This window comes from Peromyscus maniculatus, chromosome 3, assembly GCF_049852395.1.
Source record: "Peromyscus maniculatus bairdii isolate BWxNUB_F1_BW_parent chromosome 3, HU_Pman_BW_mat_3.1, whole genome shotgun sequence".
NCBI lineage: Eukaryota > Metazoa > Chordata > Mammalia > Rodentia > Cricetidae > Peromyscus > Peromyscus maniculatus.
In genome coordinates, this window is record NC_134854.1 from 154,926,681 (window position 1) to 154,943,114 (window position 16,434).

At 43.3% G+C, this 16,434-nt stretch overlaps 1 protein-coding gene and 1 long non-coding RNA gene across 4 annotated transcripts in view; one reads left to right on the forward strand and one right to left on the reverse strand.

Annotated features, from left to right (window-relative positions):
- The window catches only part of Mansc1 (MANSC domain containing 1), a 26,171-nt gene extending 13,200 nt beyond the window's left edge, over nucleotides 1-12,971 (reverse strand). Inside the window, exon 1 of one of the 2 annotated variants that reach the window (XM_006976541.4) lies at nucleotides 12,653-12,971. The gene's annotated coding sequence lies outside the window, so the exon portion shown is untranslated. Of the gene's footprint in view, nucleotides 1-421; nucleotides 648-12,652 lie in introns of those variants that run through there. The other variant, XM_042274189.2, reaches the window with a different exon arrangement.
- LOC143272550 (uncharacterized) lies at nucleotides 12,964-15,254 on the forward strand. 2 transcript variants are annotated; one of them, XR_013050202.1, is made up of 3 exons: nucleotides 12,964-13,081; nucleotides 13,204-13,298; nucleotides 14,074-15,254. It is a non-coding gene; the product is annotated as an uncharacterized LOC143272550 (long non-coding RNA). The 2 variants fall into 2 exon arrangements; XR_013050201.1 differs by having other exon boundaries at nucleotides 13,081-13,298.
- The last annotated feature ends 1,180 nt before the right edge of the window (nucleotides 15,255-16,434 follow it).

Consider the following 16,434-nt stretch of genomic DNA (forward strand, 5'->3'; position numbering starts at 1 on the left):
ACAAAATAGAAACACATCAGTGACCCTTGGGAGGCTGAAGCAGGAGGATCAACATGAATTCAAGACCCACCGGGGCTATGTAGTGTGAGTTATAGGCCAGCTTGGGTTACAGTGTGAGACAGTTCAGCGGTCAGAGCACTTGCCAAGTCCTATCATGAGGACAGAGGTTTGGATTTTAGCATCCACGTTCAGTGGTTCACAAACTGCCTTATAACTCCAACTCCAAGGATCTGACACCCTCTTCTGACCTCTGCATAGGCACTGGCACAAAGACAAGACAGACAGACAGACAGACAGACAGACAGACACACACACACACACACACACACACACACACAAACTTATCTTTAAAAAATAATAATATTCAAAAAACCAAGAAGAATAAAAAACAAATAATAATAGTAATAAAAGCTGAAAGTACCCGTGAAGAAGTAAAAATGGTCGTTCTGTCTGTGGGGTGAGAGTCCTTCATCTCCAGTCCTTACCCTCAGGAGGAGAAAGGCCATAAAACCGCCAGTGCTGACGGGAGGCTGCCAGCCCAGCACACCGCCTTTCTCAGTAGCAGCAATGAGCCTGTAAAGCCGTGTGCTGGAGGCAGGCACGGACTGTGCTAAGCAACTCACACACGTTCCCCTCTTGAGTCCTTGTACCAGCCTGGCAAGAAGTTGCTTCTCTTTAAATAACAAATGAGAGGCAGGAAGTCTCATGCTTGAATTCTAGGAACTGAGGAGAACATTCTGGCTCTGATAAGGGAAGGTTTAGGGGTAATTTCTTTTTTATCTCCGACATACAAAAGTTAGTTACAGGAGTGGTACATGCCTGTAACCAAACAAGAAAAACACACGACTCTAAAAAAATCAGACTGTGTCAAATACCAACCTCATGGGTAAGCTGGTTTTTTAAGGAAAAATGTTAAATTGGCAAGCCACACCTCACCTACCCATCCTCACGTTTCCAGAATACATATTTTGTTGGCTTAATGCACAATTGTGCTGCTGCTTTTCTTCTGTTCTTTCCTTATCTTGAGACAAGGTCTCACTGTGCAGAGCAAGCTGGCCTGGATTCAGAGAGATCTGCCTGACTCTGCCAGCTAAGTGCTGGCATTAAAACTGTGTGCCATCACACTTGGCTATGGGTATGCGTGTGTGCGCGTGTGCGTGCGTGCGTGCGTGTGTGTGTGTGTGTGTGTGTGTGTGTGTGTGCATGTGCGTGCGCGTGTGTGAGACGCACATGTGTATGGGTGGGTGGATGTGGTTATTTGAATGACAAATGTCCCCTGTAGGCTCGTGTGTTTGAACACTTGGTCCCTAGTTGATGGTGCTTTTGGGGAAGGTTATGAAACCATTAGGACACACAGCCATGCTGGAGGAAGTGCATCACTGGAGGGGGGCTTTGATAATTTATAGCTTTGCCCCACTTCCTGCTCCTCTTTCTCCCCCTCCCCCATTTTCTCTCTGCTTTCCTGAGTGTAGATAAAGATGTTATCAGCCAGCTTCTTGATCCTGCAGCCATGCTATGCCCTTCTGGCCATTACAGACTCTCCTTCTGGAATTATAAGCCAAAATAACCATTTTCTTCTCTAAGCTGCTTTTGATCATGGTATTCTACCCCAGCAACAATAACAAAAAATAACCAATACAGTGTGCACGACCCTACACGTGTGTGCGGAGGTCAGAAGAGGATGTGGAGTGTTCCGAACCAGCGCTCTCCAGCTTATTCCCTTGGGACAGGGTTTCTACTGGAGCTGGAGCTGGGCTGGCTTGCTAGGACACTTTGCACCCCAACCTCCGCATGCCCAGCACAGGGGTTACATGGATGCCTGGTATGCCTGGCTTTTTTTTTTTTTATTCATGTATTTTGTTTTAGGTATGAGTACTCTGTCTGCATGCAAGATAGAGTTTCAGATCCCATTATAGATGGTTGTAAGCCACCATGTGGTTGCTGGGAATTGAACTCAGGAACTTTGGAAGAACTGCCAGTGCTCTTAACTGCTGAGCCATCTCTCCAGCCCCCTCTCACCATTCTTTTTTTCCCAGAGATGAGGACAGAACCCAGGGCCTTGTGCTTGCTAGGCAAGCACTCTACCACTGAGCTAAATCCCCAACCCTGCATGCCCGGCTTTTTATGTGGGTGCTGAGGATTCAAACTCAGATCTTCATGTTTGAGCAGCAAGTGCATTACCTGCTGACTCAGCACCCCCGGCTCCGAAGTCCTGCTTTTTTAACCTTTCTTTGGTCATGGTCTCCGTTGGTAATCTAAGGCAGCATAGGCTCTATCCTGAGAGAAATGCTCTAAAGTGCTTAAGATGGAGCTGAGGGTGTAGCGCGAAGCATATAAGCATATAAGATATGCACAGCATATCTTAAAGCCCATTACAAGCCAGCTATAATAGCAAATTCTTTTGGTTATAACTCAGTTGGTACTGTGTAAGGAGTCTTTTCCTGTCCTGTCAGCCAGGTCCCAAATAATAACATGGAGACTTATTAGTTTTGAATGTTCAGCCTATAACTTAGGCTTGTTCCTAATTAACTCTTACAATTTAAATTAACCAATTTATATTAACCTACAGTCTAACACATGGTGTTATCTCTCTTCCATCTTTCATCTCCTATTTTCTTTCCATGTCTCCTGGTATCTCCTGCATGCTTCAATTTCTCCTCCTCTTCCTTTCTGTCTGCCCAGAAGTCCCAACTATATCTCCTGCCTACCTATTGGCCATTCAGCTTTTTATTAACCAATCACAGCAATACACCTTCACACAGTATACATATACCCCACAACATTTCCCCCTTTTTGTCTAAATAAAAAGGAAAAGTTTAACTCTAACATAGTAAAACTATATACAATAAGAATGATTGTCAGGTAAGAATTACATTTACAATGTTCAGTCTATCTGTATTTAGTAAATTCAAAGAAAATACTCTATTATCTATCTTATCTTAATGAATTTAGAATTTTAGACCTAAACCACTTTCTATCCTAACTTGTATTATTATCTTAAAACTATTTTTTAGACCTCAAAACATTTTTTTAGATAAACATTTTAAGCTTTTATGCTCTCAACCTTATATACTTTATACTTCTTTAGTGAGTTTCTTTTCTGAATTTGGTAACAAGGAAAACTATAATTATAACTATCTAGTCTTCAACCCTATCAAAGACCTGAGAAGGATACAATATTACCTGAGTAAACAGGAAGTATAGCATAAACAACTTCCAAAACTATAGAAATAACAGAAACAGTTGGCTGCCTGGACAGTCACCCAAGGATCCTCTGCAACAATGAAACAGCCATCTTCAGCCTACAGGCCTAGAATATCTGACAGACTTTTCCGTGAAGCAGGAATTATGAAGGACTGTCCTACCTTGTCTTGGCAAAGTTTGGCAGTTGTTTTCTTTGTGTCCTGCTTGTTCAGTTTGGACAGTAACCGTCAGCAACCAAGGCAAGGACAGTTTCTTGCCCAAATAGCTAGCTTTGCCATATTGAAAGCAAACTCCATATGGAGGTTCTTCGATACTCATCATCTTTTCTGAAGTAGTTTGGTGCTGCCAGGAGCGGATGTGTCTCAATGTCATGAAAAGCCTTGTGTTATTAAAACAATTTAAATGCCATATTCTGTAGGTCTCTGAAGTGTTTGAAGACCATCTATCTATCTAAAATATATCTCTGTATGACCTTGAAAATGTACCTAACATGACTACAGGTTTGATTGTTACAGATGACTAACAATCTGTCTTTATTGTTGTATAATTATAAATAGCTTTCAAGGACTAAAACTTTATATTACATTTTTAAATAAGCTGCATCAGCACAATACCTTAAACAAGAATAGAAACATATAATACAGTATAACAAAAAACCATAAATTTGTATCAATATACAAAAATCCATAGCAATGTAAAATATTTGCAAGTAGTGGTTGTTCAAAAGTAGACTCAAAAAGGCACAAAGCTACACAGAGAAACTCTGTCTCGAAAAAAACAAAAAAAAAAAGTAGACTCAACAATCCACCCTTTTATCTCATCATTTCTATCTATATCTCCCTTTTCCCCTTCAGAAAGAGATCCTCAAATCTAATCTCTTTTATTCAGCTCTTTTTTCCTGACCATGACCAAATACAACTCATAACCAACCCTGATAAATGATGACAAACATCCATAACCCACTGAATGACCAAAAACCACTCACCACACCTCTTGGGAATGTGGGCATGATGTTTTCTGGACTGCTTCCTGTTGTCTGGGGGCAATAGCATCTTTAGGCCTCCCTGAGAAAATTGAGGTAATGGCCAAGTCTTGGGAGAGCTAATTGTATCACTTTTCCAGTCTCTGTGTTATGGGAAAGTATAGAGCTTATCTGAAGTCTGGCTAGAGTAGTCTGTTAAGCTTAATCATCTCAGTTAGCAGTTTGGAAGCTGTTCTAGATGCAGAATTTTGAGGAAACTAACTGAGGCATTCTGAAAGGCTGGATCACTGGGCTACTTGTCTTTATTGGTGTCTGGTCCTTTTTTTCAGAAAATACATAAACTTTTAGAGGTAATGTATATATCTGCATTCACACAAGTATGAAATGTGTGGTGTATACACGTCAGCTAAAGATGATTTTTTATTCTATGTTTGAGCCAATAAAAGGCATTTGTTAACTTTATAAGTCTGTTTGGACTTTATAACCAAACCTCTATCCATGCCATATAAAAGGATGGCATGTAATAATAAGTCATGAGGACTCTGTAGCCAACAAGATTTATTATATCTCATCCAGTCTCAGAGCTGTTCCCATAGTAGAGGGATCAGCATATAATATCTATCCTGTAGTTTTGTTTTGTTTTTTTGTTTTGACTTTTTCTCTCATGTCTGCAGCCAAGGTCCTAAGGAGATCTCCCCTGATCAAATCTGATCTTTATTAATTTTAAAGAAAAACCATAACTTGTTGTTTCCTGTGGAACCAAAGGCATAACCTGACTTCCATTTTGAACTTAAGACATCCTTAAAATATATAGGTTGGTTTAATTTAATAGTTTCCATAATCCAATGTCTCTCAGAAGCTATTTTTTTTGTACATTAGCATTTAAAAATTCAAAGTCAACAAAGTGCCATAAGGATTCAGATGCCCTGTGTATTTCCCATTACATGGCTTATTCTTTTTATATTACTTTACTCTTTCTTTAAAGACTTTATTTTTATTATTTTTAAATTGTTTTTTTCTATGACTGTCTATATCTATTTTCTTTTCTTTCTTCAGTTTCTAAGCACATCTGTGTCTGTTCAGAGGTTTTCTGTCTGACTTTACTAAGTGCCTGCAGCTACATACTTGCAGTGTTCTCTGATACATGAGCCAGATCTTAAATTGTTAAGCCTTGGCTAAGCCCTCTGTCACTAGTGCGTGGCCTGGTGACTGGCTCTGCCCCCGTAGGGTCAGTGAGAGCAAGCCCTCGTGCCTGTGGACCTGGCCTGGAGCAAGTCCATCCAGCCCAGCTCCAGTAGGTGCTTCTACCTAGTTTCCCACCACCAAGTAGCACACTGCCCAAGTACTCAGTAGCAGGACCCCTTAAAAGAGCCACACCTGTGTATGTTGCAAGCACCAAGCCTATTCAGAACTTATTCCCCCCCAGCTTTCTCAGGGCCTGTGTGGTTTACATGCCCCATGTTGGGTGTCAAACATAATGAGTCTTTTCCTGTCCCACCAGCCAGCTCCCAAATAATGACACGGACACTTATTAATTATGAAAGCTTGGCCTATGATAGCTTAGGCTTGTTCCTAACTAGTTCTTTTAACTTACATGAGCCCATTTATATTAATCTACACGTATATATAATTCTATCACATGGCATTACCTCTCTTCCATCTTGTACTTCTTGTTTCCTCTCCATGTCTCCTGGTGTCTCCTGTGTTCCTCAATTCTTCCTCTCCTTCCTTTCTTTCTGCCTGGAAGTCTGGCCTATACCTCCTGCCTCACTATTGGCTGTTCAGTTTTTTATTACACAAATCACAGCAATACACCTTCACACAGAGTACAAATATCCCACAACAGTACCGTTCACATAACAGCCCCCAGGCTCTGTGTTTGGTTCCCAGCACAACATACACAGGGCCTGGCAGCACATACCTACAATCCTAGCACTCAGGAGGTAGAGACACGTCAGAAGTTCAAGGTCATCCATGGCTACATGACCAGTCTAAGATATATAAGACCCTGTCTCAAAACAAACAAAACCAAACAGGATATATTTTTTGGTCTGTTTTTTTGTTTTTTTGTTTGTTTGTTTTGTTTACCTGTAAAACTCTAATGAGAGCTGCAGCCCTAGATTAGTGGTATAGTGCATGGTTAGTGTGTACAAAGTCCTGGGTCCATTCCCAAGCACCAAAAAACAAAACAAAGAAAAAAATCTATCCAGGAAGTGGTGGCACACACTGTAGCTGAAATTTTCCTGGTCCTGTCTGGCTCCCATGGCCCTGCAGTCGATAGACCCAAGTAAACACACAGAGGCTTATATTAATTAAAACTGCTTGGCCATTAGTTCAGGCCTACCACTGACTAGCTCTTATATTTAAACTAACCCATAATTCTTATTTATGTTTAGCCATGTGGGTTGGTACCTACTCTCAGTTCTGCCTTTACATGTTGTTTCCTCTGTGTCTGTCTGGCGACCCCTGACTCAACCTTCCTGTTCCCAGAATCCTCTCTGCTTATCCTGCCTATACTATACTTCCTGCCTGGCTACTGGCCAATCACTGTTTTATTTATCAACCAAATCAGAGCAACACACATTCACAGCATACAGAAAGACATCCCCAACAACACGCCTTAATCCCAGAACTAATGAGGCTGAGGCCAGCCTGGTCTACAGAGCGAGTTCTGGGATAGCCAGGGTTACACTGAGAGAAACCCTGTCTCAAAAAAACAAAACAAAACAAAACAAAAATCTCTAATGAAAGAAATAAAGACTATCTAAGCAAATGGAGAGAAAGTCCATGTTTGTGGCAGGAAGACTATTATTAAGATATTAGTTCTTCCTAATATCATCCATCAAATCACTCTGTGGGTAACACCAAAATGATTTTTAACAATTACGTGGAAATGCAGAAACCTGTGAGAGTCAGTCAGCACAACAGTGAAGAATGTCAGCAGACCAACAAACACTTCCTCATTCAAAACTTACTAGAAAGTTACAGTTATTTTTTTTTAAAGTGTATTGGCAGAAGAACAGACAAATAGATTAATGGAAGGAGATACAGGCTTCGAGGAGACAAATACAGACAACTGATCTTGGGCAAAGGTGCAAAGGCAATTCCAATATAGTGTTAGGGGCTAGAGAGACAGCTTGGTGCTAAAGAGCCTTTGCTGTTGTTGTAGAAGACTGGAGCTTGGTTCCCAGTACCTCCTCAGGGGGCTCACAGATACCTCTAAATCCAGCTCCAGGGGCTCCAACACCCTTTTCTGCCCTTTGCACACATGTGTGCATATTTATACACAGACATATAAATAAAAATAAACTAGATTAAAAAACAGTGTTGGAACAGTGGGACAGACACATGAAAAAAATAAATGGAGAAACAAACCTTTTACCTTACACAACAATAAACTCAAAATGGATCTCAGCGATAAATGTATAACACAAATCTATATGATTCTAGGCAATAACAGAGGAGAAAAGTCTTCATGTTCTTTGACTGATTAAATGATGCACTTTTAGATACAACAGCAAAAGTATAATCCCTTTAAAAAGCTGGGGTTTTTTTTACATTGATTTTATGTGTATGAGTATTAACCTGCGTGTATATATGTGAACCATGTGCATGCACGGTGCCCACAGATGTCAGAAGACAACATTGGCTACCCCTGAAACTGGAGTTATGGATGGTTGTGAACCACCACATGGGTGCTGGAACTGAACCCAGGTCCTCTGCAAGAGCAACAAGTACTCTTAAGCATTGAGCCATGTCTCCAGCCTCTGATGTTATATTCAATTAAAATTAAAAACTGCTGCTTTATAAAAGCCACTGTTCTTCCCGTGTGTGTGTGTGTGTGTGTGTGTGTGTGTGTGTGTGTGTGTGTGTATGTGGGTGCACATGCTTGTGCGAACTGGTGTTCAGGATCTTCCTCAATGGCTCTCCCATCTTTTTTTCCAATGGGTTTTTAATCAAACTCAGAGTTTGCTGACACAGCTAGTCTCTCTAGCCAACTTGCTCCAGGATCCTGTCTCTGCCTTTCAAAGACTGCCCAACCTGCCCAGAATTTGTGAGGGTTGGGGATCCAAACTCCGGTCCTCACATTTGCCCAGCAGGTGCTTTTACCCACTGGGTTTTATATTATCCCAGCCACAGAGAAGATATTTGTAAAATACCTGTCTGGTAAAGGCCTAACATCTGAAACATACCAAGAACTCTCAACAATAAGAGAAAAACTAAAAAAGGGAGCCTGGCATGGTGGTATATACCCTTAATCTCAGCACCCAGGTGGCAGAGGCAGGCAGATATCTGTAAGTGTGAGGCCAGCCCAATCTATATATTGAGTTTCAGGCCAGCCAGGACTGCATAGTGGAACCCTGTGGGGGAAAAAAATCCCAGAAAAAAATTCTCAAAAATGGGAAAAACATTTGAGCAGATGTCATTTATATATATATATATATATATATATATATATATATATATATATATGATGACAAACATACTGAAAATGCTCAACATTGTATCATCAAGGAACTATAATTTCAATCAACACTGAAACACCACTACACACCTATTAGAATGGGAAAAGTCCAAGAACAGACAGCACCAAACACTAAGATGTGGACCAACAGGAACTCCCATTACTTGTTGGTAAGAATGCAAAACGATGGGGCAGTGGTGGCGCACGTCTTTAATCCCAGCACTCAGGAGGCACAGGCAGGTGCATCTCTGTGAGTTCGAGGCCAACCTGGCCTACAGAGTGAGTTCCAGGAAAGGTGCAAAGCTACACAGAGAAACCCTGTCTCAACAAACAACAACAACAAAGCCAAAAACAAAACAAAACAAAAGAATGCAAAATGATAGAGCTATTCTGGAAGAAATGGGGTGGTGCCTTTCAAAGCTCATCTCACCATAGAATTCAGCAACTGTCCTACATGTGTTTATCCAAATGCATTAAAAACTGTCCAGGGGATGGAGGGACAGTTTAGCTGCTAAGAACAGATACTGTCTGGGGCTGTCAAACTCCGGCTTCAAGAGGATCTGACATCCTCTTCTGGCCTCTTTGGGCACTTCAGGCTCCTGCACAAACCAGTACACACACACACACACACACACACACACACACACAGTTAAAATTAAATTTTTGAAGTTTGATTCTAAACAAAAAAATCTTCATGGGAATGCTTATAGCAGCACTCTTCAAAATTGCTCAGAGTTAGAAACAATCAAGATGTTATTCCATAGGAAAATGGATAAATAAGACACAATCATGTATTTAAAAGTTATTTAGCAATGAAAGGGAATGAATTATCAAGCAACAGAAAGATAGGAAAAATCTTCAATTGTATATTGCTAAGTGAAAGAAGCCAGTCTGAACAGGTTTGACTCTGAGTTTGACTCGGAATATATCCTGATAGTCTGGAAAAACCAAACCAAAAGTACTAGAACTGGGTCTAGAGAGATGGCTTTGAGGTTAAGTACACAGGCTTTTCTTCCAGAGGATTCAGGTTCTAGTACCAGCATACTCGTGGTATGTTAACTATTTGTAACTCAAGTCCCAGGAGCTATGATGCCCTCTTCTGGCTTCCTTGGGGAGTACACACAGGTGGGCACAGACCTACATACAGGCAAAACACCCATAGACATAAAAGAAAAGAAAAAAGGAGAATCTTATTCTTTCTTTATTATTGGTTTTTTGAGACAAGGTCTCTCTATGTAGCCCTGGTTGTCCTAGAACCCAAAATGTATACCTGACTGGCCTCAAACTCACAGAGATCTGCCTGTCTCTGTCACTCAAGTGCTGGAATTAAAGGTGTGCACCACTATGCCTGGTGAAAAAGAAAAATTTAAAACCCTAAAAGTATATTGGAGCTTACTAAAAGGGGAAGAGGGATGGATAGATGGAGTATGGAGACTTCTCACAGCTGTGATATTATTTTGCATGCTAGCTAGTATAACAAATATCTCATTGTATATCTACTAAAACCCATAGAACTATAAAACACTTCAAGTGAACCCTACGTGAATAATGAACTTTAGTTGATTAACTAACAAAAGTTAGCATACAAAGCCAATCTATGATAATAGGACACAAGTATAATATTTCCTTGGTGATTACATCCAGCTTCTGTGTACAGTAAAAGGGAAATGTATCATTTTCACATGCCAGATTCTATGTACTTTATACAGATCATGTCCTCAAATCTTCACAAGAAATCCAGTGTAGCCCAGCATGGTAGTTCACACCTGAAATCCCAGCACTTCGGAGGATGAGGCAGAGGAACCAGGCTTTCGGATAGCTTGAGCTACCTAGTGAAATCTAAGCCAGCCTGGAATACAGTGAGACCCTTACTCAACACACACACACACACACACACACACACACACACACACACACACACAGAGAGAGAGAGAGAGAGAGAGAGAGAGAGAGAGAGAGAGACTACCCTAATGAGACAGATACTATTTTAGTCCCAACTCCAGTTAAAATAAGAAATAAAGCAACTGTGTGATGTACATGCTTCTTTATTTAATAAAAATAATAAGTGCAGTATCAAATAACTGCCCCACAATTGTGAAGTAGTGTTGCGTATCATCATTTGAGACGTCTGTAAGGAGTAACACCTATGGGAAGTTCTGTGCTCTCTAGCGGTGGTAAACCACAGTTACTGCTAACGCTGCTATGGCTTCTGCCTACATTCTTCTTGACGGAAATGCCGCTTTTCAGTGAGAGGCTAGGGAAGTAATAAATTTTCCCAATGTTCACAGACTTCCTGAATTCTGTCCATGGAGCCTGGAGAGCGGAGAAGGAAGGGAGGAGAGGGAGAGTTTGATATAGTCTGTCCTGGAGCACTTGCACAGAAACATGACCTGTGTGCAAGGAGACAGAGCAGGAGCTGTGCTCTCAGGTGCAGGAAGTAACATCCCTAGAGATGGCGCAGTGGGTAACGGCACCTGCTGCCAAGCCTGATGGCCTAGGCTTCATCCTCGGGACTCTCACAGTAGGAGAGAATTCCCTGAAGTTGTCTTCTGACTTCCACTATGCATCAGGGTATAAACACATATTCATGTGTGCACACACAAATACATGTCGTTGTTGTTTTTTTAACAACAACAAAGGTATTGGCATGGTGGCATTTAACTTTTCACTACAGCACTGGGTGTTGTAGAATATTTGTTTACACTGTAAAGATGTGTCTTTACCAAAGATGCCTTCTGATTGGGTTAATAAAGAGCTAAATGGTCAATAGCTAGGAAGGAGAGGATAGGCGGGACTTCTGGGCAGAGAGAGAGAGAAGCTGAGAGGAGAAATCTACGCACATGATTTTGCTAGCAGACTTGGAGCCAGTTGGATGAGCATACTAAGAAGAGGTAACCGAGCCACATGGCAGAACATAGATTTTAAAAATATGGGTTAATTAAGTTATAAGAGCTAGTTGGGGAAAAGCCTAAGCTAAGGCCAAGCTTTCATAATTAATAATAAGTCTCCAAGTCATTATTTGCGGCTGGCTGTCCAAAGATAGCCCAACAGGAACGCTTGCTACAACTGGGAGGCAGGAGCAGGCAGATCTTTTGAGTTTGAGGCCAGCCTGGCCTACATAATGAGTTCCAGATCAGTCAGGGCTACACAGTGAAAATGCAATAAATTAAAGAATTAGTTTCATTAAAGTTACCCAACAACTGGTTACTTAGGTTTCTAACTTTTTTGTTTTTTGGTCCCCAATTAAGGATTACGTATTAGCACAATCCTGGGGCCAGGACCCAGAACCCTCTACACTGAGCTACACAGCAGCCCATTAAGTTATCCATCAGCTATTATTTGGGGTTTAAGGCCTAGAAGCTCAGCTTAATCTTGCTGAAAAGGGGGACAGACACAGATGGAAGAGAGAAATTCCAGCCTATTAGAGTCACTCAAACTTAACTTGTACGTAGCTATTTCAATTATTGGAAATTATTAACAACATGCTATCAAGAAGTCAATAACTGTTCTCTCTCTGTCTCTCTGTCTCTCTCTGTCTCTCTCTATCTCTGTCTCTCTCTCTGTCACACACACACACACACACAAACACACACACACACACACACACACACACACACACACACACACACACACACACACGCATCCCTGTACAGAGGATCACACAGCAGGTTAAAAAAGGAAAAGGAAAAACAAGCCATATGAGAAAACATGGGAACTTTTCCCTTTGAACAAACCGCACGCTGCTCCCGGAGTGCTTTGGCCTCCCTCTGCGGACAACTTGGAGCTTGTGCCATTTATAGCAGGTGCTTTCAACCCGCCTGCCATCTGCTTTGGGATATTGCAGCGACACACTTTGCAGACCAGACCCTTTTTGCCCTAGCCTGGTCCCTGGGGTCGCTTCGGTGTGGGTGCCTGAGCCGGCCGAGGGAAAGAACAGAACTGCTCCCGGCAGGGGTCGACTCTACCCGAGGCTGGCCAGGGGAGGAAAGAGACGCCTTTACCTGCAAATGAGAGATCCTTGTGGTCCCCGTGGCGCTTGGGCTCAAGGACAGCAAGGTGGCTTTTTCAAAGGACCGGGGAAGCGCATAAGGGTCTGGAGAGGATCGCAGGGATGCTCTGCAGCTCGCACACTGGCTCCGCAGATTTGGTCGTGATCAAGTTCCTGCTTCCGTCGCAGCGACTGAAAGTTTGCACGGGGGAAGGGCGCGTCCCTGCCCTGCAACCCGGAGCTGCTTCCCAGCAACATCCAGCCTGACCGCCCCAGCCGGGACGTGCGAGAGCCCAGGCTCCAGGTCCTCAGCTCCCGGCCTGTCGCCACCGCACCCAGCACACTGCGAGCCACTAAGAGGGAGAAGTCCGGACCCTCCGGGTCATCAAGGGTCTGCAGCTGTGCTGCCGGATGGCTGAGAGGCCCTGAAGGGCAAGCACAGGTGCTGAGGGGGAAGCCACACACCCAGGTGTACCCAACCCGCACACCAGGGTCGCAATCTTCTTGTTCTTGCTTCAGACGCAACCACTCTAAGAGGCAGTCGCCGCCACTTTTTGTTTTCAGATGATGTCTTAAAGGCCTGGCTGACTTGGAATTCTTCGTGTAGGCAAGGGTGACCTTGAACTCCTGATCCTCTGGCCACTATTTCCCAAGTGCAGGTATTAGAGCGGTGCACCACCACATTTGGTTCAGTAACACCTTCTTGGTCAAAGTTCACAGTGCATCCTATTTGGACATAATTAGGAGAATCCTATCTCCATAACTGGAGAACAGGGGGGCCTCAATCACAGCTGGCAGGTCCCCAGCTAACTGTGAGGCAATCCTGGGGGAGGCATTTGGCTTTGGGGGGGATTTACTGGGTGGTTGTTGTTGCTGTGGGTTGTTTGGGTTTTTTTGTTGTTGTTGTTTTTTGTTTTGTTTTGTTTTGTTTTGTTTTGCTTCTTTGAGACCGGTTCTCACCAGTCTGGCTTCCAACTCCATATGTAACTGAGGAGGAACTTTTTTTTATTAAGAGATTTTCTGTTCATTTTACATACCAACCACAGATGCCTTTCCCTCCCTCCTCCCACCCCACCCCTCACCCCCACCCCCCCACCCTTCAGCCCACCACCCATTCCCACCTCCTCCAAGGCAAGGCCTCCCATGGGGAGTCAGCAGAACCTGGTACATTCAGTTGAAGCAGGCCCAAGCCCCTCCCCTGTACCAAGGCTGTGTAAGGTGTCCCCCCATAGGCAGTGGGGTCCAAAAAGCCCGCTCATGCCCTAGGGATGGATCCTGATCCCACTGCCAGGGGGCCCCTTAAGCAGATCAAGCTACATAACATGCAGAAGGCCTAGTTCATGAGTTCCCACTAGTTTGGTTTGGTTGTCTCTGTTTGTTTCCCCAGCATGATCTTGAGGCCCTTGCTCATAGAATCCCTCTTCTCTTTCTTAGACTGGACTCCTGGAGCTTGGCTGTGGATCTCTGGATCTGCTTCCAACAGTTACTGGATGAAGGCTCTATGATGACAGTTAGGGTATTCACCGGTTGATTACCAGGATGAACTTTTAAGTTCTGATCTTCCTGTCTCTACCTCCTAAGTGCTAGGATTACAGGAGTGCAAGTCCAGTTATGATTTGCCTATGAAGATGGATAATAACGATGAAGGCAATGATGTCCTTTGCCGTTGTTAAAATGGCATCCCTAAACAATTAGCATAGCCCTTTGGATGTTAGAATGGCTAAAATGTACTTGCTGCCAAACTAAAGGAATCCGAGCATTGATGGTTAAAGTAGCCCTCACCCACTGTCCCTGTCACCCCTGCTTGCATAGAACCCCAAACAAATGAACCCTCACTGACACGCTGATACAGTTTGGTCTAACTTTCAGCAATGTCTTCACTTTGGCTGGTGTGAAAGATTTCAAACTGCAGTTATAGATGATGATTCTAGGCTGGTACAGCCAACATATAAGCCCAGCTTTAACCAATAGCTGCAGGAGGTATATGTTGCCAGAGAAAGCTTGTGAACAATGGTCCATTGTGTGAAACCAACTTCCGGTAGGTAGACAGTGACCCACTTTCCGGCTATAGCAAAGTGTTGCCAAGGGAAACTACACTCCAGTGTGGATTAATTATGGCACTGGAATAACTTTCCTGCTGCAACAAGATTCCGTCTACGCATATCCCATCTCTGTAGATGATATGGTTGGGGGTGGTGGGAACCAAGTAGCTCCCCACCATTAGAAACTTCAGGTTACAGGGTGTCTCCACACCTGCCTTGTAAGCCCCAAACTCAAGACGGGAAAGCAGGAAGATCAGGTCATCGTGGTTGCATAGCCAGGACTTCATGAGGCCCTGTCTCAAATGACAAAGAAAGGCGGCTTTAGTGTTCTGTGACAGTGGGTGTGTTAGACGTCTCGGTTACAGCAGTGAACCAAGGTCACTGACGAAAAGAATGACTAAACAAAACTTCCGGGAGCTGGACCGGAGGCACAGGTTTGTAATCCCAGCTAAAGGTTAGACAGCAGGATCACAAGTTTAATGTCTGTCTGGGCCACAGTGATTGTACGGCTAGCAGGCCATTTAGTGAGGCCCTGTTTCGAAATACAAAATAAAAATATCAAGAGCTTGAAAAGTGGTTGAGTGGCTAAGAGTTCATACTGCTCTTCCAGAGGACTCAAATTTGGTTTGCCACACGCACATCAGGCAGCTAACAACTGCCTATTAAACATTTTTTTTGAAGATTTATTTTTGCAGGGCATGGTGGCACGCACCTCTGATCCCAGCACTCAGGAAGCAGAGGCAGGCAGGTCTCTGAGAGTTTGAGGCCAGCCTGGTCTACAGAGGGAGTTCTGGGATAGCCAGAGATATATAATGAGACCCTGTCTCAAAATTTTTTTTTAATTTTATGTATATGAATGTTGTGTGAGCATGCCCAGTACCCTGGAAGGACCAAGAAAGCTATTAAATCCCCTGGAACTGGAATTACAGCAGTTATGAGCCACCTTATAGGTGCTGGGAACCAGACCCAGGTCCTCTACAAGAATAGCAAGTGTTCTTAATCACTGAATAATCTCTCCATCAGGTAAAAATTAAGAACCAGGTATATAGCTCAGTGGTAGAGCACTTTCCTAGCATGTACAAGGTCCTACTTTCAAATCACAGAATAGTGAAAAGTACAAAATAAACACTTCACAATTCTGTTGATATGAAACAGATGTTTAGATAGAAACCAAATCCATTGCTACCTCATTGCACAGTGAGGTTTTGTTATGTTTTTGAAACAGGGTCTTCTTAATGCAGCTTAGTCTAGCCTTGAACTCAAGACCTTCCTTCCTCGGTTTCCTGAGTGCTGGAATAATGTTACACTCTGCACTGCTGGGTCCTCCAGACCCGATTGGGATGATGAGAGAATGAAGGTAGGACAGACACACAGACACATGTATAGAAAAGCTGGGATCCAGTAGGTTGAGCTTGCTCTAGTGGAGGACCACAACAGAAACCCAAAGAGTAAGTGCTCTGGGTCAGGAGGGAGGTCTGTGCATACAGCTGAATAAGGAGGCAGACTTAGCTTATCTTGGTAGAAAGGCTCTGTCGGGAGCAGTCCCAGGCTGCAGCCATCCTGGGGGAGGAACCTGTGGTTGATAGTTTCTACATACACAGCATTCGAACTTGGACCGGAGAAAGCCTTCGCCATCCCTCAGAGGCTCATCTCGAAGGCTTTGCTACTCCCGTGGGTCTGAGGCGCTGGGGTCCTTGACATGGTGTGCTCATGTCGACAACATTAACTCAGGGCTTCATCTGCCCCTTGCACA